General features: G+C 42.5%; 1 long non-coding RNA gene across 1 annotated transcript in view; it reads right to left on the bottom strand.

Moving 5' to 3' along the window:
- LOC131196230 (uncharacterized) overlaps positions 1–15,799 on the bottom strand; it is a 38,844-nt gene extending 23,045 nt beyond the window's left edge. The window contains exons 1-2 of the long non-coding RNA XR_009154673.1: positions 15,751–15,799; positions 7,161–7,252 (exon numbers count right to left, since the gene is read on the bottom strand). This is a non-coding gene — a long non-coding RNA (uncharacterized LOC131196230). The remainder of the gene's footprint in view (positions 1–7,160; positions 7,253–15,750) is intronic.
- Positions 15,800–19,617: the final 3,818 nt, after the last annotated feature.

Genomic DNA, 19,617 nt, shown 5'->3' with positions numbered 1-19,617 from the left:
GCATTCCATCAGCCGAGGGCTCAGGGTAGGGGTGGGGAGCGGCAGGTTGAGGTCTCAGACCAGACTGTCTAGCAGGTTTTAATAAGCTGGTATGGAATACCGGTGTATTTTCCCAACATTCGAGGGAGCTTGAGTTGACGGTAACGGGATTAATAATTTTTACAATGGGGAAAGGACCCAAAAATTTTGGACCGAATTTCTGCTGGGTATCCTTAATCTTAGATACTTAGTAGACAAAAAGACTTTATCTCCAATGCGAAAAGGGGGTTGAAGGGAACGGTGTTTGTCAGCTTGGGCTTTGTAATTTCGAGCTGTCACAGCTAAGAGTTGAAAATGATTTGATGCCACAAAATCATTTGGCAGAAATGCCTTGCCATTGTCTTCTTCCTAGGCTGAGAAAAAGTGACAGACCCAAAGTCACCCACTTTTGTGTGTTAGCTAGCACTAGAATTCACAGGCACCTGGTTTCTGCCATGGTGCCAAACTAGCTGTCTAAAGGGTAGCTATAAACCCTTCTAAACAAACCCTCCTCTCTAAAGCAAGCTCTTATTTTATCCCATACAGGAGGGAGGGCTGTCAGAGTTTCCCCCTCCCTGTCCTCTCTGTTCTTCCGATATCCCTCACACAATTGATCAGTGAGAGTCACACTTCTGAGGAAGTGACCATCCAAATAGCCCATTTGAAACTTCCCAGCATGTGGACATTTTTCTCCCCACTGGTAACTTGTTATGAAGAGGGCTGCTGAACGTTGGCTGCATTCTTGGAGATAATGGGTGTTGACAGGAGGCTGTCAGAGTTTCCCCTCCCGTCCTCTCTGTTCTTCCGATATCCCTCACACAATTGATCAGTGAAAGTCACACTTCTGAGGAAGTGACCATCCAAATAGCCCATTTGAAACTTCCCAGCATGTGGACATTTTTCTCCCCACTGGTAACTTGTTATGAAGAGGGCTGCTGAACGTTGGCTGCATTCTTGGAGATAATGGGTGTTGACAGGAGGCTGTCAGAGTTTCCCCTCCCTGTCCTCTCTGTTCTTCCGATATCCCTCACACAATTGATCAGTGAAAGTCACACTTCTGAGGAAGTGACCATCCAAATAGCCCATTTGAAACTTCCCAGCATGTGGACATTTTTCTCCCCACTGGTAACTTGTTATGAAGAGGGCTGCTGAACGTTGGCTGCATTCTTGGAGATAATGGGTGTTGACAGGAGGCTGTCAGAGTTTCCCCTCCCGTCCTCTCTGTTCTTCCGATATCCCTCACACAATTGATCAGTGAAAGTCACACTTCTGAGGAAGTGACCATCCAAATAGCCCATTTGAAACTTCCCAGCATGTGGACATTTTTCTCCCCACTGGTAACTTGTTATGAAGAGGGCTGCTGAACGTTGGCTGCATTCTTGGAGATAATGGGTGTTGACAGGAGGCTGGCTGTCAAGTATTCTTTCTTTATGTGAAGCCTCCCTGAAAATTCTTAAATAGGAATGAGAAAAGGCAGGCAAGGGGCAATCAGGACAACACACTGACTGAAAGGAAGAGGGAAGAGAACTGAAGAGAGACATTTGCCAGAGGGAAGTGAGGAGGGAGTGTATGCAAGTCTGCAGGAATGCACTGAGATACATAAGTACATTATACTGATCACCGATAAACGTATTTATAGAAGAAGCAGATAAGTGAAAATATTAGATCCTGGCCTTAAGGAGCTTACTCACAAAATGACCACAGAGATGATAAGGCAATTTTGTGTTCTGTTGCTACGGGTGGTGCAGCTCAGAGTAAGAGGTCCAAATGACAAGAAAGAAGGTTTGAAAGGTTCTTCAAGAGGATCTTTCTAACAGCACAAACTGTTCAGCAGTCTTGGAAAATGTTGGATTCATCTTAATCTGATCTGACAGAGGATGAATGATCTGGTCACTTACCATAGATGTTGCAGCAGAAGAGCTCCTACATTGGCAGGATTTAAATTATTTTAGAGATGCCCTCTAATTTTCTAATTCCAGAACTGACTGATGTAGCCTGTTTTGGAGCTTACATGTATAAAATACGTTCTTAATGATTGGTTACAGCTCCACTCCTTTTTTTTTAAAGTCATCTATCACTACATCCAAATGTCTGCCTAAATTTTCAGAAATCTAACAGTATCTCAAACATTTCTTATTCCTGTGCTGTTTAGGGAGTGACACATCAACTTTGTCTCCCAAGGTAAATTATGGCACAAAGACCTTGCAGTAACTTGTGGCTAGCAACAAATTAAATATTGGTTCAATCTGTACTGGTGTTGCAAGAAAAATGAAAGAAAGAAAGCATATATTGTGCTTTGAAGCAAGCTGAGGGATCTGGTGTGCAATAGTAGCAAGTTAATGATTTGTTCATTGTTTAAGGGTGTGTGAACATACTGTACAAAAAAATAAAAGACCTAGAGCTATTGTTGCAATTCGTTCGATCCAGAGAGTTGCTAGGCAGGCTGTCCCCAAAACTGCTAACTATTATAGAGATGATTTTTTTTGCTTGCTGAAAAGAAGGACAGAGTTATCTCCCTCCCTTCCAAACCATACTGGACCACTAGTTATTGTATTTTTTGGAGTATAAGACGCACCTTTTTGCCCCCTAAAAGGGGGTGAAAATTTAGATGCGTCTTATACACTGAATGTAGCCCCACCCACCCACTGGCCTCCACCCTTTGGCCTCTGCCTCCTAGCAATTTACCTCCTTGCAGCAAGCAGCAAGAAGAAACAGCCCATTTCAGCTTCAGCACAGCCTAATTAGCACAAGTTGATTGTCTATTGGATTGGCCTCCTGACTCTCAGCTGTTTTGCCTGGGCCTCTGCTGCATGCTGCAAGGAGCTAAATTGCTGGGAGCAGATTTTGCTGAAAATGAAAATGAAAGTAAAGTAGGCTATTTGCTGCAATGAGGCAAAATTGCTGGGAGGCAGAGGCAGATTTCTTTTTCTTGTTTTCCTCATTAAAAAAGGTAGGTGCGTCCTACAGTCCAGAGCATCTTATACTCTGAAAAATACGATAAGTTTTTATTCAATGCTAATGATGGCTGAGCTTCCCCAATTTGTACCCAAGAAGGGCAGGCTGGTTTAGATGATCCCAGACAAGCTAGAAGGAAAACAGCCCTTTGCTCTGACACCACCAGCTTTTGATCCTAATTAAAGACCATCAATTTAGCTGGAGTAGTGGTGCAACGTTGCATTATGAGAGTAGTGAGCAGTTGGTATGTAATGTCGATTGAAGTATCTACCTTCATTAGTTGCCTTTGGACCTTCTCTTTCAGATAGGGAGTCATCACAGTGGTGCTCTCTGTTATGAAAATATTGGTAGGTGAGATAGCCAGCCAGATTAGGAAGCACTGCTACCAGCAGTGGCTAACTCGGGAAAATGAACGATGTGGATAACAGCTGGGGAGACAATGATGCTGTCAAGGTTCCAGAAATACCTCTTCTGCGTAAAAGAAACTCAGAGACATTTCTTTTCCAGAGTTCTTTACTAGCATGAGGAGACTGGCACACGATGAGTGCAATTCCAAAACTGAAGTTCCGGATTCTTTTCCCCAGTTATACAAACCCCAAGAGTCCCACCCCCCTGACCCCTTTGATGGTCACATGGTCCCACGTTCTCCCAGTCCATTCGAATATCTTCTTGCCACTCTTCCTGCAGATGTGAACCCCATCCGACCTTGACCGTCTAAAGAATGTTACCATACCCCTCAGCCCCCCTTCTTCCCTCAGGGGAAAATGTGGCAGCGTCTGGAAACCTAAAGTCTAATATGGTTTCCAGGCCTGACAGGCGCCCCTCTTGGAAAAGAAGCTATATCCTAGGAAAGAAAACAAAGAGTCGATAAAGAAGAGTGTCAGTGGTCCACACTTCCTTCTACCCCCTCCCTCTCCAAGAGGTTTCTTAGGTTTGTCAGGAAAGTGTCGTGAAATTGTTTAATCAAATTGTCCGCATTTACTTTCCAACTTTTGACCCAAGTAGATTCAGATAATGGATATCCTTCCAGTGGACTAAATATTGTAATTGACCTCTATATAGTCTAGAGTCAAGGATTTTCTTGATTTCATAGTGGGTTTCACCTTGGATTATCAAGGGTGGTGGGGAGCGCAGGTTGAGGTCTCAGACCAGACTGTCTAGCAGGTTTTAATAAGCTGGTATGGAATACCGGGTGTATTTTCCCCAACATTCGAGGGAGCTTGAGTTGGACGGTAACGGGATTAATAATTTTTACAATGGGGAAAGGACCCAAAAATTTTGGACCGAATTTCTGCTGGGTATCCTTAATCTTAGATACTTAGTAGACAAAAAGACTTTATCTCCAATGCGAAAAGGGGGTTGAAGGGAACGGTGTTTGTCAGCTTGGGCTTTGTAATTTCGAGCTGTCACAGCTAAGGCCTTTTTTGTGTTTTCCCAACCTTTCTTCAACGAATTCATCCAGTCTGTTAGGGAAACCGAAGTGGGGGGTTGCACGGGGAGTTCAGGCATTGGAACGAAGTCCATGCCGCTGGTTACTTGAAAAGGGGTTAACCCCGTGCTGCTGTGTACGGCATTATTATATGCAACCTCTGCAAATGGTAACAAGTCGGACCAGTTTTCTTGTTGGTAATTTACGTAACACCGTATGTATTGTTCCATCATCAAATTTAATTTTTCAGCCGCTCCGTTAGTCTCCGGATGGAATCCAAAACTAAGTCCTTGAGACGACCCAATGGACCGTAGGAACTCTCTCCAGAACTTGGCTGTGAATTGAACACCCCTGTCGGATATGTCGGAGTTGCGATTTCCCCCAAGCTCCTGGTGCTGCCTGAACTCCCTGCCGTCCGAAAGAGGGAAGGGAGGGTTGTCTGCGTTCGTCGGAACGGCTTCGAGCTTCAGTAATTACTCTCTCTCTGGCGGGAGGGAAGATGAATTTAGGCTGAGCTAAAGGCTCTCGAGGTAGGTGGGCATAGCTTATGCGGGGCCTCACTTCCAGACGCTCAAAAGTTTCAGGGAGGTCTAATAGGGACTGGGATTTCAGGGGGTTTCTCAGGTCCCAATCCAGTGACTCTCCCGATTCTCCAGGTTTTACTGTCCTCCAGTGAGGTTGAGAAGAGGGAGGGGGCTCTCTATTCCGCCCCGGGGAAATGTTTTCTCCCGACTGGCAGCTTACCCATGAATCAGAGTCCTTGGGCCGTGCTCCAAGCTGACAAGCAGGCTCTACCACTTCGGGGCTTCGAGTCCCCTTCTCCGATGGGAAATAGGTGACTTCAATTAAATCGTCAGATTCATGTTCCGGTGCTCCTTCTACGCTTTCAACTTGCTGCTCTTCCATCTTCACTGGGTCTTTGCACCGCTGTGGAGGTTGCGGAGACTGGGGCCCAGCACCCCTCTAACGGGCCCCCTCTGAGAGGAGGAGAGGGTACCGTTAGCAAAAGAAAGTTATGAGTTTTGGAATAATGTCAAGGTTCCAGAAATACCTCTTCTGCGTAAAAGAAACTCAGAGACATTTCTTTTCCAGAGTTCTTTACTAGCATGAGGAGACTGGCACATGATGAGTGCAATTCCAAAACTGAAGTTCTGGATTCTTTTCCCCAGTTATACAAACCCCAAGAGTCCCACCCCCCTGACCCCTTTGATGGTCACATGGTCCCACGTTCTCCCAGTCCATTCGAATATCTTCTTGCCACTCTTCCTGCAGATGTGAACCCCATCCGACCTTGACCGTCTAAAGAATGTTACCATACCCCTCAGCCCCCCTTCTTCCCTCAGGGGAAAAATGTGGCAGCGTCTGGAAACCTAAAGTCTAATATGGTTTCCAGGCCTGACAGATGCTTCACGGCCTTCAAGTATCTACCACCTAAACAGATACCTTATTCTCATCTCATAGTAGACCCAACTCTATAATAAGGGTAGCAGGTTAGATCATTAATTAATTAATTAATTAATTAATTCATCCACCATCAAAACAACGTTTTCCTACCAAAGCAATCTCTAAGTGTATGGAGTTCAGCTCCCAGAATTCCCCAGCCGACTTGGCTTTTGCTGAGAAAAGTATGGCTATACATCTCCGTGAGGTTATGTGAAAGCATCATTATTAAAGTCTTCAGAAACCGTCATTAGTCCTCACAAAGTTAAAAAATATCCCTTGTTCTTCTTCCCTGGTGTGAGCTGCAAGGGTCACTGAATTTGACTCATTTGTTTCAATTTAGAATGCTTTAATTCAGGGGTGGGCTGCTGGGGATTCGCAGGGGTTCAGGAGGGCACGTACAGAGGCTTGGGGAGGGCAAAAAATGGGCCTAGGGAAGCCATTTTCGCTCTCTTGAAGGCTCGAGGAAAGCCTCTGGAGCCCGGGGAGGGCAAAAATCCCCCCCCGCCATGGTGCAGGAGGCTGACTATGCCACACCCACCATGGCCACACCCACCCAGCAACTGGGCAGAGAACCCCTTGCTAAATTTTTTGAAGCCCATCCCTGCTTTAATTAGTGATAAAACTCTTTCATGATTGTATTTTGAAAGGTAAAAGAATGAAAAAAAATAAATGGCCTGATAAAATAGAATCAGCCAACATAAAGGGTAACCAGAGCACATGTTGTTGTTGTTAGTTGCAAAGTCATGTCCGAACCCATTGCAACCCCATGGACAACATTCCTCCAGGCCTCTACCATCCTCTGGAGTCCATTTAAGCTCATACCGACTGCTTCAGTGATATGCACATATAACCTCTGATAAATTCATTTTTCGGATGCATCCCTAGCTATGCTAACACTATTTTCTTTCTTAAAAGGCAGAAAAGGAATGCTGTGAGTAGCAACATCTATTTTATTAATTGTATTTGTTCTATTTAAATTAACTGGCTGCCCAACTTCAGTAGACTCTGGGCGGTGTATAAAAACAGTTAAAAGCATTAAATCAAGCAGAAAGCTGAGACTAAAATAATATAATAGGCAGCAAAATCAACAAAGCAAGGGCCATTGAACACATAATATCCCCATAAGTCAATGGAAAATAGAATAGGCTTTTGTTCTTTTGAAAAACTTCTGAATTTCCTCAGTCTGAGTAAATAAAGAACATCACAGCAGAAACACAGAATAACAGTGATTAATTTTGACATGATGTGGATGCCTTAGGAAAAAAAATTAAATAAAGCATAACAATTCTATCGACTTTGATAGTATGTCACCAACCATCATCCTTTTTCTCTTGTCCACTCAAGAATGGAAGATCTCCATGGAAGTGGATTATGACCTATGATAGGTATTGTCCCAAAGTGGGGTGTCTGCAGGGGAAGATAGAAAAAAAATCCAGGTGGCAGTTATATTGCCCAACCACTCTCACCCTTTTTCTCCATGTCCCATGGCTATCATTAATGTTCCTTTTAAGTTAGAAGCATGGGCAGACACATATTAGCTACTCCATGCCTGTGCATGAACTCAGTGTCCCACTCACTGTCAAAATTGACATACCAGTGATGTATGTTTTTGCGGAGGAGGAGGAGGAGGAGGAGGAGGAGGAGGAGGAGGAGGAGGAGGAGGAGGAGGAGGAGGAGGAGGAGGAAATGAAAGAGAAAGAACAAAGGGGAGAGAGGGACAGTGAAGTCTCAGCCCATGGACTTTCTGGTGGGCTCCAGTCCGCAGATGGAATAGAGCAATAGCAAGAAAGAAAAGGTAAACCATAGGAGACAAGGAGGGAAGACTCTTCAGATAGTCTTATTTAAGCTTCTTTTTAATTTTGTTTTGATGTATGCACATATTTTATGTGAATGATATTTTCTGTTGAGTAAAATACATGACCTTCTTTTTTTATATATAACGCTGGCCTATTCTAAATAAAAAATATGGTATGTGTAAAGTCCTTTGAAATGTTGGAATTAGCACAGCAGCATTCATTAGGTCTTACAGTTTAAATACTGTTTTGCATTTTAGGTCTTCTCATGTAACTATTGCTCTACCTATTGCCATACCAGTCTAAATCCTCTTTTAAGAGCCACTTTGGTGTAGTGGTTAAAACATCAGGCTGGAAACCAGGAGACCATGAGTTGTAGTCTTGAGCCAATCACTTTCTCTCAGCCCTAGAAAGGAGGCAATGGCAAACTACTTCTAAAAAGTGCTAACAATTTTAAAAGATACCTACTTTTGTTTCGGTGCTCTCAATAACAGGATAATGTTTTATCAGGCAGTTGTGAACAAAAAAATGAAAAGGCAGGACTGAAGTGGGAGGATAGGAATTCAGTGTGAAAGGGTTTATATCTCCAGGATCAGATGAACTACATGCTAAAATACTGAAGGAATTTGCAGATGAATTTGCTAAATCTTTATGTATTATCTTTCAGAAAACTTGGGAAATACCCAGGAAAGTTGTAGAATAACTCATGAACAGATCAAGATATAAGCATATGGAAAACAATGCAATAATTACCAGAAATGAGCATTTCTCAAAAGAATTCTTATTGGTCTAATTTTATATCATTTTTCTTTCATCATGCTAGTCTTTTTATTAGGTCGTGGGCTATAATATAGCTTGATTTTAGAATTTTTTTTTAAATGAAAATGCAGCCGTAATCATAGCCCTGCCTTTTATATGTGTGATGGTGGTGAATATCCTTAAAGATTGGGCTTTGATTGCAATGCCACAAGTGCCATTGTCTTGCCTCTTTTAACCCCCTGTGAATGCTGGTGAGACAGATACCGTATTTTTCGCACTATAAGACACACTCCCCTCCCCCCAAAAAGTGAGTGGAAATGTCTGTGTGTCTTATAGAACAAATATTGTGCAGGGAGTAGAGGGGTTGGTTCTGCCTGTCACCTTTGCTGCCGTTCGCCACTGCCGGGGAACACTGGAAACTTTGTTGCCGAGCAGCTGATTGGTGGTTGGATTGGCCTCCCAGAATACTGTCAATCAGCTGTTCTAGGTGGCGGAGATTGCCGCCACTGCCGATCACTGCCGTTCACCGCTGCTGCCACCACCAATCACCACCAATCACCGCCAATCACCGCTGCCAAATGACAGCAGTGGTGGTGAATGGTGGCGATTAGCAGCGATCTGCGGTGATCAGTGATGGCGATTGTCAGTGGTGAATGGTGATCAGCAGCGATCGGCGGCAATCAATGATGGTGATTGGCAGTGGCAATCAGCGATGGCAGTGAATGGCGAACAGCAGCAATTGGCAGCAATCAGTGGCAATCAGCGGTGGTGATTGGCAGTGATTGGCAGTGGTGATTGGTGATGGTGATTGCTGATCGGCGTTGAACAGTGAACAGCGGTGATTGGCAGCAATAGGTGGTGGCGATGGTGATCCCCGCTGCCTAGAACAGCTAATCAGTGGTATACTGGGAGGCCGATCCAACCGCCAATCAGCTGCTCGGCAACAAAAGCTGCAGCATTCCCTGGCGGCAGCAGCAGTTCAGCTCAGTTGACCGGTGATGGGCGCAATGGAGCAGACCCCGACGAACCATATACTGGGACTTCAATAATGTGCTGAAGCTGACCAGGCTGTTTGCTGTTTGCTGCAAGGACACTAGCCAAATGAATACTGGATGGATGCTGGAGGCAGAGGCAGATTTTTTTTCTTGTTTTCCTCCTCTGAAGCTAATGTGAGTCTTATGGTCTGGTGTGTCTTATAGTGCAGAAAATACATATATAAAAATCATATTCAGACAGTTTTCATCAATGCTTTCTGAAAACACTGGAATGAAATATCAAGCTGGGTGCCAAGGGCAGTGTATACTCTGCATTCATTCATTCGTTCATTCATTCATTGTCAGTTTTTGACTGCTGGTGATTGTTGGTAGAAGTCCTTACAATTTTGTTGGTAAGGTTTTTGCAGAAGTGATCTGCCCTTGCTTGCTTCCCAGGCTGAGAGTTAATGACTGGCCCAAAGTCTCACAGCTGGTTTGTGCCTAAGGTAGGACTAGAACTCAGGTCTCCTGGTTTCTAGCCTGGTGCCTTAACTACTACATCAAACTTGGAATATTCTTCAACAATTTTATTAGTGATTTGGATGAGGAGGTGAAAAGAAAGCTTGCCAAATTTAGTCTAAGGGAATTAGTCCATTAGTGTAATTACAGCTTCAAGAAAAGGAAAGTGCACAGCTCAACACAATTGTGGCATACTTACACAGTGTGAGATTTATCTTCCCACATTTTGAGTTCATGCAAAACGTGAAAAGGGGCTGATATAATTTAGTAGACTATGAAGCCTTCAGACACAGGATACATTCCACCCAATCAGAGAGCCATTCAGTAAGTCATTGCATTTTATGTGTGATCTGCCCATGATGGAAAGCACGGCAGAATGGAAGACATTCAGGGCAAGACAGAGTCTTTTTGACCTTTCCCATCCAAAGCTCATTAAGTTAAAAGATGGCTGAATACCAGCCATTGTGTATCCACGCTATGTGCAATATCATTGATACTATAGGTAGTAGCACAGGTGAAATCCAGTCAATTATCACTGGTTCGCCTGAACCTCGTAAATTGCTTAGACAGTTCGGAGAACCGGTTAAAAATAAAGTGCAAGAGAGGATTTTTTCCCCCTCTCTCTCTCCATTCATTTAAAAGTTCCACTTAACAGTTGCAGCTGGAATGCAGTGATACACAAGCTGAATTAAGTCAATAATTCAGGGCTGAGAAGGGCTGGGAAGTGGCTCAACAGGCTAATGTAGCCTGTTATTAACACACAGCTGCCTGCAATTACTGCAGGCTCGAGTCCCACCAGGCCCAAGGTTGACTCAGCCTTCCATCCTTTATAAGGTAGGTAAAATGAGGACCCAGATTGTTGAGGGGGGCAATAAGTTGACTTTGTATATAAATATACAAATAGAATGAGACTATTGCCTTACACGATGTAAGCCGCCCTGAGTCTTCAGAGAAGGGCGGGATATAAATTCAAATTTAAAAAAAAATAAATAAACAACAGAAACTGACAGGATTAGGCAGGGAAACCCATCAATCATCCATCTAGGGATGGGATTAACCTCTTCCCTTCAGGAAGAAGGACAAGATTACAAACATTTTCATTATAAAGAGTATTAAGTAACACTTCTGTGATCAGCTGATACTCCCTGGAGTTTCCCAAGACCTTTTATAGCTGCTGCAGTGTTGGCTACTTCTTGTTTCTTCCTGGGGGAAAAGATACAGGAGGGGACAATGATGCAGCTTGATCATACAGGCCGTGAATTTAATGCATGTGTGGTCCAGCCAGCTGTATTGCTTCTGCTGTGAAGCACCCATTTAGAACATAGAGAACATAGAATAATAGAGTTGGAAGGGTTAATGGCTTTTGGCAGCATACCCAGGCTTTCAGTTAGCCTGAGCAGCTGCTCTTAATTTCCCTCTCAGCTGCTATATTTGCTTTGGTGTTGACTTTTTTTAAAAAGGGGAATGGCTGTTTTAAGTTTTCTGCATTGTTTTAGTGGTTCCTAGCACTGTCCTTTTGGGGTGTACTTCCCTCACTCTTTTTGAAAGCCTCTAGTAATGCAAGCTATTCCATTGGTTGATTGCTCTCACCCTTAGGAAATTTCTACTTAGTCCTAGGTTGCTTCTCTCTTTGGTTAATTTTCATCCATTGTTTCTTGTTGTGCCTTTTGGTGCTTTGAAAAATAGATTGACTATGTCATTTTTGTAGGAGTCCCTCAAATTTCCTGAAATTTCCTAAGGGTGAAACCAATCAAGTTGGCCATGCTCACCCAGTCATTTCCCACAGAAAACACCAGGAGCCACAAAACCTGGGTAGGTATGGCTGGGGGGTGTCATGTGACTGGGGGGGAGTGACAGAGTTGGCCATGCCCAGCCACTCACATGACCACCAAGCCATGCCCACTAAGCCACGTCCACAGAACCGGTAGGAAAAATTTTTGAATTTCACCACTGGGTAGTAGTATGAACTTCTGTTGCTAATGAGTTTTGGTGTATTTTCTTGCCACAGTTGTTAAGTGAATCACTGCAGTTCTTAAGTTAGTAATATGGTTATTAAGTGAATCTGGCTTCTCCATTGACTTTGCTCAGCTGAAGGTCTCAAATGGTGGTCAGGTGACCCAGGGACACTGCAACTTTCATGAATGTGAACCAGTTGCCAAGCATTTTGATCATGTGACCATGGGGATGCTGCCATGGCCATAAATGTGACTGTAACTTCAAACAGTCACTAAATGAATGGTTGTAAGTCAAAACTACTTGTATAGTTCTGGCACATCAACTACTGCCCTAAATGAGTGTTTTCATGGAATACTTTTTGCTGTAGCATTGTTTTCTTTTGGTTGTTGTTGTTCTAGAACCTCATTTGGAACCCATAAGTGCAACATCCCTGAATGTTGGGAAGAATGGTGGGTTCATCTTTTCATAAAGTTATGTTAGCCCCTCATATGTGTACAGGACGCTTATGGGATGTATATTGGGAGCACATTTAGCATGCTAGTACTATGGTGCCAGCTAACTATGAATTTATTGGTTGGAATTTCTCTCTCTTTAAGCATTTTGCCATGAAATAATATAAATTGGTTCTAACGGGCACATAAATGGAAGAAAAGTTGATGCATATTCCGTGTTTCGATCATAGAGAAAGGACAATCTTTTTTTTCTTCTTTTCTGCATTGGAAAATTTAAAGGCTCCGCTTCTTTTCAGTTGGAACTATGAGGCAGCCACCTTTATCCAATTGGGGCATTGTACTATTCCAGTCAAGTGTTGCAGCTTGTATAAAGTGTAACTGATTTTGGCTGAAGATAAAGCTGCAAAAACAGTGTACTTTCAATATTTGCATTTTGATATTTTCCTTTTCATCATACTTCTTTCAAAAACAAATTTGTACAAAGGGTTGTTTACTTAGCATATGGCATGTACATGGATAGCATATTTGTATAGTGATTTTTAAAGCCTGGAGAAGGACTGAATTTACTATATTCTAATGGGTAACATGAGTAAAATATAAATACAATACAATCCACATGTCCCTGGGATAGCAACAGAGAGTCTGAATTTCTTGCATCTCATTTTGAAACCCAGGTATGGCAGTGCTATATCAACAGACAACAATAGTTTATCAGTTCAGACCTTAGCAACAGCTCAAAGGAAATTCAACAATATTTTTTTAGTTTCCGTCTCTTAGTAAAATATTGGGTTATTTTTTCATACTTTGATGCGAAGCCCAATGAGTAAGAATTTGTGCAATGCAGGATCAGTTTGCTCAGTTTAATCTTTTCTTGGCTTGACCCTTACAAAGAAAGAAAAAGAGAAAGGAAGGAAGGAAGGAAGGAAGGAAGGAAGGAAGAAAGAAAGAAAGAAAGAAAGAAAGAAAGAAAGAAAGAAAGAAAGAAAGAAAGAAAGAAAGAAAGAAAGAAACTGCCAGAGCAGTATTTATGCAAACTGGGAAAGTCTAAGTTCTGTTATTATATGAACCAGTTTCTGATGACTCACAGAAACTCTTGTAACCTCCACCCTATACCAAATAACTATGACTAATCTCTCCTGGCAACACTATATTACTTTTGGTCAGAAATAGCTGTCTCAATTTTTCTCCCCACGACCCAGTCTTGTAGCAGATCTGCTTGAAAGCTGACCTCACCATTCCCATCCCCGAAGGCTCACATTTCATCCACCAATGACTGGCACTCTCAGAGCAGACCGGGGGAAGAATTTAATTGGCTGGCTCCTAACTTAAATCTTAGTTTCTCTGGCTAATATAAACCACATGCTTTTTTGTGGCTCTTTACAGACATCTGTAGGAGGTTGGGGACATTCTGCACATGTTGCCCTTTGAAAAGAGCTGCTGCTGGCTGGAACACTGCTTGCCTACCAGGAAGGGGAATTTTAGACATTAAAGGAGCGAATCGCTTCGGGAACTCTGGAGGTATTTGCCAAGCCTTTAGAAGAAGTATGCAAGGATAATTAATTATCCACTTCCCAAACTATTTTTCTGTATTCGACACTAACCTCTGGCTATAGTTTCAATGGGCTGTAGGGAGACAGATTTTGATAGCAGAAGGCAGAACTTCGGGCTCACTCAAATATTTTATTATTTAAATAATGGCTTTCTTACAGATAACTAGCCATTTGCTACTTACGTACTATTCTATTCCCTTTTGAGATCAGTAATGTGAAGCAAAGTGGAAAAAAAACAGTAAGCGGAAATAATTAGGCTGGAACATGAGCATTTGCAGGGATGGTCATGGGTTCAAAATGGAGGGCATGACCAAGAGTAGTGTCACACATATTGCATGTATGTAAAGGAGTTTGCTCAGCCAGTCACACCTGCCATTTTGAAACCAGTAACCATCACTACGTCAGCTACACTGACTTTTATTTTACAAATATATTGTCAAAGAGCAAATAAAAATTTATACAAACACCATTAACTTTACTGCTAAGTACCTTTCCGTCTTTGCGTCCACCATATGTATACATTGGGTTTTATTGCTTTTTATCCTTTAAACTTCTTGCTTCTTTCTGATGATTTTTTAATTCCACCACAACCTGCTCGGTCATCCCAGCCTCTTCACCTTTCCCTCAGATTTGTTATGGAATTTGATTTTCATGTATTCTCTGGATATGACCAAACCTCCTTAAGATACTTCTGTTATATATTTTGCATCCTAGCCATATTCATTCAGGACCCATTCATTTTTGACCTTGACTGTTCTTATCACAACCAATTCCACTGAATTTCAATTCTCTGTTTCTGCTGACCCATCTAATTCTCCGCATCCATGTAATAAAAAATAACAGATTGAAGCACATTCTTATACACAGCCATTATTGCTTTGGATAGACTTTCCACATACTTATTACCCATTATATTTCTACCGGTATTTACACATCTTAAAATGTGTCCATTCATATTCCCATTCTCAGTAAATATTCTACCATTTACTCAAGGATATTCTCCGAAAGGAATGGATATTCTATTCTAAATATCCATTTCTTAAATATCTGTAAATATTTAATGCTAAAATATAAGCGGACAAAAACTATGTAGAACTTTTCTATCTTCAGTTTATTATGCATCACATCTGAACTTGGAAGCAAGATAGAATATTTGTGTGTATGTGTAGTCCTCAACTTATAATAATTCATATAGTGACTGTTTGAAGTTACAAAAGCACTGAAAAAAGTAACTTGAGCATCGGTCCTTGCGCTTATGATTGTTGCAGCATTCCCACAAGCACGTGATCAGAATTTGGGTGCTTAACAACTGATATTCAGTTGCAATGTTTGCAACGCCTTGGGGTCATGTGATCTCCATTTGTAACTTCCCAGCTGGCTACTAACAAGCAAAGTCAATGAGAAAAATCAGATTTGCTTAATGACCATGTAATTCATTTAACAACTACAGTGATTTGCTTAATAACCATGACAAAAAAGGTTGTAAAACCAGGTGTGACATACTTAACAATCACCTTGCTTCCAAGAGTGTACAGTCTGCCGAGAGGTGAGCTTCTTGGAAGAAAGGCATGTCATAAGTCTTAATCAAAAACATAGATGCACAATGGCCTTTGCATTGTCTGGCTGCTGCAGTAATACTTGAACTTTGTCATCATCTAAACCAATTTAATCATCAGAGCTCATCCACATAAATCCTGAAAAATGTTTTAAACGTTCCCCATCTCTATTTTTTCAAAACCTTTCTTTCATTCCATTTTTGTAAGCCTTTATCCTAACCTTAAAATATCAATTAGCCTGCTGATTAGAACAGGCAGAGTAGAGGAACTGGATGGGGCTTCTTCTCTAAAATCCCTGAAAAACAATGCGAGGAGACCATTATCCCCTCTTTAATTTTCTATTCACCTGGTCTCCTTTTTCTTCTTCTTTGATTTGCCTGTGACCTCTAAGGCAGAGTAGGTCCTAAGACTTCATGTCCCGTGATGGTGCCTAGATATTATTAAAGCAAATTCTTACAATAATTGGTTCTTAGGATAATCTTTCTACCTGTTGTGATTTGCCCATATTCAACCCCGCCCCAGATTATTTATCTTTACCAAAATTTGAGAAGGTGCAGTTTCTCAATCTTGCATAACAAACTGCAACTGTCAAAACACTCCTTTCTCCACAGCTATGACAGGTACAAAAGCCCTCTTCACCTGAGGCTGCCTTTGATAGCAGAATGGGTTAATTTTAACACCATATGAATTTATTTGGAATTAGAAAAAGCAGCTTTAACTAGGAAAGTGAAGGAAAAATACCCTTTTAACACCGTTTCTTCTGAATTTATATAATAAATCCTGATAAGCATGGGTTACATTAGGGCAGTCATTGCTGGAGTTGTTTGGAAATAATCCTTTGGGAGAGTTTCAGAGGTCACAAAAGGTACTAATGATACATTTCCATGGAACTGAGGAAAGATCCTTACTTCAAGTACTAGTTACAGAATCTATTATATCAGGCAGACAGCTCAGTTCATATTATAATCATATGCCAAACACACTCTAAAAGAATTTCGGCTGACCTTGAGGAGGTCTGAGAGAGCTGTTAAGGAAAAAAGGAATGAACAAGCCAGTAAGATTGGAGATTACACACCTCATAGATAGAAGGAGGCATGAGAAACTCCAAATAACCCTGCCTCGATTTTGTTTAACATAAGATTGGGCAAAGAAAACTTTTAATATTTTGTTATTAGAATAGAATAGAATAGAATTTTATTGGCCAAGTGTGATTGGACACACAAGGAATTTGTCTTGGTGCATATGCTCTCAGTGTACATAAAAGAAAAGATACGTTCATCAAGGTACAACATTTACAACACAATTGATGATCAATATATCAATATAAATATTGTCTTGGTCCTATTAGATCTCTCAGCGGCTTTTGATACCATCGACCATGGTATCCTGCTGCGCCGACTCGAGGGACTTGGAGTGAGGGGCACTGTTCATCGGTGGTTCTCCTCCTACCTCTCCGACCGGTCGCAGACGGTGTTGACGGGGGGACAGAGATCGACCCCAAGGCGCCTCTTATGTGGGGTGCCGCGGGGGTCGGTTCTCTCGCCTCTTCTGTTCAACATCTATATGAAGCCGCTGGGTGAGATCATCCGTGGTTTTGGGGTGAGTTGTCATCTATACGCTGATGATACTCAGCTCTATATTTCCACCCCTAACCACCCCAACGAGGCTGTTGAAATGATGTCCCAGTGCCTGGAGGCCGTACGGGTTTGGATGGGGAGGAACAGACTCAGACTAAATCCCACCAAGACCGAGTGGCTGTGGATGCCGGCGGCCCGGTACAGTCAACTAATTCCATCACTGACCATTGGGGGCGAACTATTGGCCCCCACGGAAAAGGCTCGTAATCTGGGCGTCCTCCTGGATGCACGGCTGTCTTTTGAAGATCATATGATAGCCGTCACCAGGGGAGCTTTTCATCAGGTTCACCTGATACGCCAGTTACGTTCCTTTCTGGATCGGGCTGCCTTATGCACAGTTGCTCATGCCCTGGTTACATCCCGCCTGGACTACTGTAATGCTCTCTACATGGGGCTCCCCTTGAGGGGTACCCGGAGACTCCAACTGGTCCAGAATGCGGCTGCGCGGGTGATAGAGGGAGCACCTTTTGGCTCCCATGTGACACCCCTCCTGCATAATCTGCACTGGCTCCCAGTGGTCTTCCGGATTCACTTCAAGGTACTTGTTATCACCTTTAAAACGCTCCATGGCCTAGGACCGGGATATTTACGGGACCGCCTACTGCCACCATTAGCCTCTCACCGACCAGTGCGCTCTCACAGAGAGGGCCTCCTCCGGATACCGTCAGCTAAACAATGTCGGCTGGCGACCTCTAGGGGGAGGGCCTTCTCTGTGGGGGCCCCTACCCTCTGGAACGAGCTTCCTCTGGGGCTTCGTCAACTCCCCGATCTCAAATCCTTCCGCCGCGAGCTGAAGACGCTGCTGTTTCGAAGAGCAGGACTAGCTTGAACGTAGTTTTAAATTTGGGATTATAAAAAAAAAAAAGGGTTTAAATGAGGTTTTAAATTTGTATTTAAAAGTTAGAGCATCAATTGAATTTAACTGTCTATTCTTTTAGCTTTTTATGTATTATATGTTTTTCTGTTGTTTTTGACTGTGAACCGCCCTGAGTCCTTCGGGAGATGGGCGGTATACAAATATAATAAATAATAATAATAATAATAATAAATCATAAGGATTGCCAGCAACAAGTTATAGTCATACAGTCATAAGTGGAAAGAGATTGGTGATGGGAACTATGAAACGATTAATAGTAGTGCAGATTCAGTAAATAGTCTGACAGTGTTGAGGGAATTATTTGTTTAGCAGAGTGATGGCCTTCGGGAAAAAACTGTTCTTGTGTCTAGTTGTTCTGGTGTGCAGTGCTCTATAGCGTCGTTTTGAGGGTAGGAGTTGAAACAGTTTATGTCCAGGATGCGAGGGATCTGCAAATATTTTCACGGCCCTCTTCTTGATTCGTGCAGTATACAGGTCCTCAATGGAAGGCAAGTTGGTAGCAATTATTTTTTCTGCAGTTCTAATTATCCTCTGAAGTCTGTGTTTTTCTTGTTGGGTTGCAGAACCGAACCAGACAGTTATAGAGGTGCAAATGACAGACTCAATAATTCCTCTGTAGAATTGGATCAGCAGCTCCTTGGGCAGTTTGAGCTTACTGAGTTGGCGCAGAAAGAACATTCTTTGTTGTCCTTTTTGATGATGTTTTGATGTTAGCTGTCCATTTGAGATCTTGCGATATGATAGAACCCAGAAATTTGAAGGTTTCTACTGTTGATACTGTGTTGTCAAGTATTGTGAGAGGTGGAAGTATGGAAGGGTTTTTCCTAAAGTCTACCACCATTTCTACGGTTTTGAGTGTGTTCAGTTCCAGATTGTTTTGGTTGCACCACAAGGCTAGTCGTTCGACCTCTCGTCTATATGCGGATTCGTCATTGTCTCGAATGAGACCAATCACTGTTGTGTCATCTGCGAACTTCAGTAGCTTAACAAATGGATCATTGGAGATGCAGTCATTGGTATACAGAGAGAAGAGAAGTGGGGAGAGCACACAGCCTTGGGGCGCCCCTGTGCTAATTGTACAGGTATTTGATGTGATCTTGCTTAGCTTCACCTGCTGCTTCCTGTTTGTTAGGAAGCTTGTGATCCACTTACAAGTCTGTTCCGGTACCTGTAGCTGGTTTAGCTTAGTTAGAAGAATGTCTGGAATGATGGTATTGAATGCTGAACTAAAGTCTACAAAAAGGACCCTTGCATAGGTCTTTGGAGACTCAAGATGTTGTAGGATGTAGTGCAGAGCCATATTAACAGCATCATCTGTTGATCTATTTGCTCGGTATGCAAATTGCAAGGGGTCTAAGAGCGGATTCGTGATGGTTTTCAGGTAGGAAAGCACTAGCCTTTCAAAGGTTTTCATGACTACAGATGTTAGAGCAACTGGTCTGTAGTCATTCAGTTCCTTGATGGTGGGCTTCTTCGGCACTGGGATGATGGTAGAGCATTTGAAGCAAGAAGGAACATAGCACATCTCTAGTGATTTATTGAAAATATGGGTGAAGATGGGGCCAATTGGTCAGCACAGACTTTTAAGCAAGAAGGAGTTATCTTGTCTGGGCCTGGAGCTTTTCCTGGCTTTTGTCTGTGAAATAGGTCCTGCACTTCCTTTTCTGTGATCACTAGGGGTTGTGAACCCAATGAAATG

The sequence above is a fragment of the Ahaetulla prasina genome, chromosome 3, assembly GCF_028640845.1.
Source record: "Ahaetulla prasina isolate Xishuangbanna chromosome 3, ASM2864084v1, whole genome shotgun sequence".
Lineage (NCBI taxonomy): Eukaryota > Metazoa > Chordata > Lepidosauria > Squamata > Colubridae > Ahaetulla > Ahaetulla prasina.
Note: the sequence above shows the minus strand (reverse complement) of the source record. Positions and strands in the feature narration are given on the sequence as shown.